At 39.4% G+C, this 4954-nt stretch overlaps 1 long non-coding RNA gene across 1 annotated transcript; it reads right to left on the minus strand.

Annotated features, from left to right (window-relative positions):
• Positions 1 to 4110: 4110 nt before the first annotated feature.
• Positions 4111 to 4702, minus strand: LOC118563334. The gene is made up of 3 exons (XR_004931150.1): positions 4671 to 4702; positions 4338 to 4409; positions 4111 to 4236 (listed from the first exon to the last, which is right to left on the minus strand). It is a non-coding gene; the product is annotated as an uncharacterized LOC118563334 (long non-coding RNA).
• Between the last annotated feature and the right edge of the window lie 252 nt (positions 4703 to 4954).

Consider the following 4954-nt stretch of genomic DNA (forward strand, 5'->3'; position numbering starts at 1 on the left):
ATTAAAAGGTCAAATTAGCTGAAAAGATGCTCATCAGCGAACCCAGGTTTTTCCCCTCCCCTGGAGGATCTTCATTTTCCTCCTCAGAGTTCAGAGCACACAGAAAGAAGCCAAGGCAGTTTGGACAAGCTGGACACTGCATCGCTACCTGAAGGAGCCAATAAGATCGAATCTGCCAATAAATATGGGGAGGCCTATTGGGCTTTGGTTCCAAGTAAAATCTTGGTGGCCCCTACCTTGTAATGCAATGCGTCATTCCTATCAAACCACTACGACCACCAGTGGAGCTTGTTGTTTCTGGCAACCGTCATCATTCTTTTCAATTTTGTTATTTTCCAACCACATCATTCCTGTGATTCTTGGCCTTTCAAGGATGGGTTGGTAAAACATAGTCCCCATATAATCTGGTCCAAGCAAAAAAAATAACATAAAAAAATACTGTAGGATACGTTTAGTTATGTCATCTACTTAGCTTGTAACCCTGTTACTTTGTCAGAGCTCAGTGTTGTAGTCACAGTGCAGACTGTATTCTTTCTGCTAAAATGCGCTCAGTTTTTATTTGTCTTTATATCATCTTTCCTCTGTATTAGTTAGAAATGCATGACTGGGTAGTTTACAACACTGTTAACACAGAGACAGGGACCACTAACCTATTCTATACTGCAGGCATTAGGCTACTGTTGAAATGGATGGATCGATTAATATATTAATGAATTAATATCAATGAGATTTTTTTTTTTTTTTTTTTTTACCAGTGAGCTGCATTGTAATAGATTTTTGTGCAGTAAGGTTGAATAACACTACTAAGACTACTTTGTTTAGGTCATATTTCAGTCTAAAATACAACCCAACCTCCATAAAACTCACAAACTACCTGCTCGAGGTGAAAAGAGATTGAGATATTATGAAGGCATTCATCTACGGTCTTCATAAACAGAAGCTTTTGGTTCTATTTATTTATCTTTTACCAATGCGCGGCTCCAAGGTTGACAAGACGAGCTTGAGCACTGAGAGTTTTTTTTTTACACTAATAGGGCTTTTAGACAGGCTTGTAAATAAGCTAATATGTGATGTGACAATTAAAGTTTTCTTTTCACTAATATGCAGCTTTTGCATCAGATCGATACAATGAAATGAAAACGTTTGCTGTGTACTGTCAGTGTGTCAATACTGGCTGCATTAACTCCACGTTTTATGAGACAAGAACAAAAGAAAGATTTTTTATCTTCTCTGCCCCTGCTCTCAGTTTGGACTTAAAGACTGTGAAATGAGACCATGAGACAAAAAGCCGGAGTGCTGCAAAGAGAAAGATGGCATGAAATAGATGATTATTGAACTGAAATGTGCCCAAGTTCTCCTTCAGGTTTGTATTGTTCCGGAAGCCAAATATATTGAGACGAGCACAGAGGAAAGCGTGCACTTGCAAATGGGGTGAGCCTTTTGGTTTTGTTTATCTCCACACTGCAGGCACAGAGACAAACCCAAGGATTTCTCATGCATGCTTACATGCGTGATTGTTATTCCCATAAAGTCCCACTTGGCACCTGACTATAGATTTCAAATAGCCTGTTTGATAAGTAGCCTATATCTGCATATAATTTTTATAATGTAATGATGTAAGCACAGGGTTCTCACCAGGATTTTTTGACTGCGTAATGGTAAATACTGGGGATGTTTTTTTTTTTTTTTTTACTGGTTTATTGTTTTGATACTTCGGTATTTATTTATCTAACAACGTAGCGGAGCGTGGCGTGGTGCAAGTCGAAGGGGGAGCTAAGACCGACAGAACTCGTCATTGGGCTGTCCGTCAAGCCAGTAACAGCTAGTGTTAGCTTAGCTTCCCTGATGCAGATACAGGAGCTTTGCTGACCTCTTTATGTAGCGCTCAAACATCTGCGTCATACTGTTAGACAAATAAAACGAAAGGCTGAATGGTTCTTTGTGCGAAGCTGTCTTCAAACATTGCTCTTGTGTTTATCTTGTCTATCAAGAGGGTCGTATGTTTTCTTCTGACTGTTCTTCACATGTTGGTAGACTTTAAGACTTCCAGCAGCAGTTTGGGCAGATGTGAACAGGTCAGTTTATAGATAATACAATGGGATAAACTCTGGAAAGCCAACCAAAGAGCTTGCAATTTAATGATGCAGCTGAGAAGCGCAAAGAGTTTTTTCCGCCATGCAACCAGCACCATGTTTTATATTGTTGCATAAAAGTCAGCTTAACTTAATAATTACTGCGTAATTTTGTCAATTGATGCCCAAACGGCCAGTTATACTGAAATGTGCTGGTGAGAACCCTGAAGCATAATGCATGGCGTGGATGCAAGAACACACAGGCCATTGTGATGCTGCACAGCACACATTTTTTATCTGATACCCCTTTTCATGTACTGATGACCGCAAAAGTTCAGGGTGGTTTTCAGACATCTTTGATTTCATTATGCGGCTTGCATCACTGTGAGCTCTGATCATCCAGAAGGTTATTTGTTTCCTTTTTATTCAGCTTGTCTGCTTGTGGCATATACGAAGGTGATAAATGCATGCAACGTGATAACGGCCCAACACTGTTTCTAATTCAGCTGTAGGTAGGAGTTCAGCACCAACTGCCAAGTGGATTACCATTCATTTTCTCAGTACAGTTGGGGTTTAGCAATTAGTGCAAACATGAGACTCATCTGTCTGTGTTTCCGTCTCCAAAATCATGACATGTCATTAAGCATGGCCAAGTGATTTATACATGTGATACATCATGACATAATTGGTACTTATAGTGAAATTGGGGCTAAAATTATCACAGATTATGCATCAACTATCAGTCTTTTTGAAGATATTACACATTACAAACGGTCTTTTCCATCATTACCTTGCATAACACTTTTCCTGAGGCAATCTTTCACTGTTGATAAAAGGGATACTTGCATGAGCTGTGATTGGCTCTGGTCTCAGGTGTTCGGTGGCCATGCCAGGCAGAAAGCGGCCCCGTCTGCATCAGCACACATCATATATCCCTCTCAGTATCACTCTCCACAGAGATACAGCTCTCATCGCTCATCCCACCCCATCAGGCCCGGTTATAGGCTTATAATCACATGTCCTGCTCAGAGGACGAAGGACCAATGCATCATTGCACATGTCGCTTCCCCATACAGAAAACCAATGAATACAAAAACAAATTTGGAAACTCCAGAGAATAAAACCCCTTCGTATGCTTGTTGGCAATGATATTCTAGTTGGGCTACAAACACACAACACAAAAACCCCCACATAAATCTCACAAACAGTGAATGAAACAGTGATTGCATCAAATACTGGTCTACTGTCATAGCTACAGCAGCTACCCTGACAGCATATTATGTCAAAAGGATAAAACTTTGTGGATTCTGTCACTTATTCATTACGTTTTGGTTGCAGTTGGAGAGTAGCTTGATTTATTTATTGAATGACCTATCTGAATGCATTTGTCTCAGTTGGACTGCACTACATCAGATATATACCCTTTTGATTTGTGTGCTGTCTTCAAAATCTTAGAAATGGCACTCTTTAGCCAGCGGGTGGTCCCAAAATTTAAAGAAAACACAGTCACTATATTCTGCTGTCTGTTTTTCAAGTGTTCATCTTACCTTCCTATACATAGGGGACAATTCACAGCTAAGATATTGTTTTTAACTGTCGTGAAATATGGAAATGTTTGCTTGTTTACACTGTGTTACCAGATGTTGAAAACAATGCTTGCAATGTTGACTGATTAGTCTAACCTAAAATTAGTAATGATAGTGCCTAATTGTTTCCGAGTTGCATTCATTACAAATATGTTTCTAAAATGAATTAGACTTTTGAGTCTCACTATCTACTGGATCATCTACTCTTTCACCTTTTCATTTTCGTGTCCATTGAATTTGAAATAATCCCAAAGTAATGTCCAATAAAGTTTTTTTGCACCATATGAAGCAGGACACGTAAAAAAACAATACACAAATATGTTTGTAAAATAAATTTACTTTTTGAGTCTCACTGTAACAAACAGCCGTTTGTTACATCTAAGAATGAACATTTAACTTTGTATTTAAGCACTTTATTTAGCACTTTAGATGGCATACAGCACTTTATGGATGCATATTTGCACATTTAAGAAATAATTGCACACAGTTATTTGTATAAATGTTTATTGAAGGCATTTCCTTTTTCCTGGTTTTAGATCCAGTGGCACTGCAGCACTTTAAAGTAGAGTGGTTGGGCCCTGGAGAAGAGGGTGACAAATTAGAATGTCAACATGTGTGCAATATCTATTTTATCCTTAGTGTTGTATGTGGAAGTGAAATGTTTGGTTTTTGTACTCACCTTGTCCTTGTGTCCAGGTCCGTCCCCTAAAAGAGGCCGGGGCTGAAACGACTGCCTTAAGAAGGTTCCGGGCTGGACCAAAGCAGGGAAATGTGTAGGGGAGCCAAGTTTAGCTTTTTATATGGTTATGAGATTTCTATTTATCTTTGGTGTTTGGTTTAGGATTTTATGTAGATAGCTTGGGGTTTTACATGGTTTATGGTTGTTGTTATGGTTTATTGAGGGTTTTAGATAGTTTTAGGATGTCATCTTTAAATGTACACCCCTGGGAGAGTTTTATGGTTTTAACCAGTTAGTCAGACAGTATTTAAAGGCGCCTGTTTCATCATTTACTGTGCTGCTGCTGGAGAAGACACATTGCTCCCTCAACCTCCTTTGCACCCTGTAAATAGGTATTAGAAAAACAAGTAATTAAAAATTGTGGACCACGACATCTCTGCCTCTGCATCCATCCTTCCACACCCCACGTACTCCAACCTCTTAAGGCCAGCTACGTGACACTCACCATCTAATGGAGCATAGAATGTCAGCCACCAGACGTTTGCAGCATCGAGACAAACAGGCCTCCAAGAGGACAAAAAAACCCAAACTCATCAGGAAAGCACTTCAAACTTGTG

The sequence above is a fragment of the Fundulus heteroclitus genome, chromosome 6, assembly GCF_011125445.2.
Source record: "Fundulus heteroclitus isolate FHET01 chromosome 6, MU-UCD_Fhet_4.1, whole genome shotgun sequence".
Classification (NCBI taxonomy): domain Eukaryota; kingdom Metazoa; phylum Chordata; class Actinopteri; order Cyprinodontiformes; family Fundulidae; genus Fundulus; species Fundulus heteroclitus.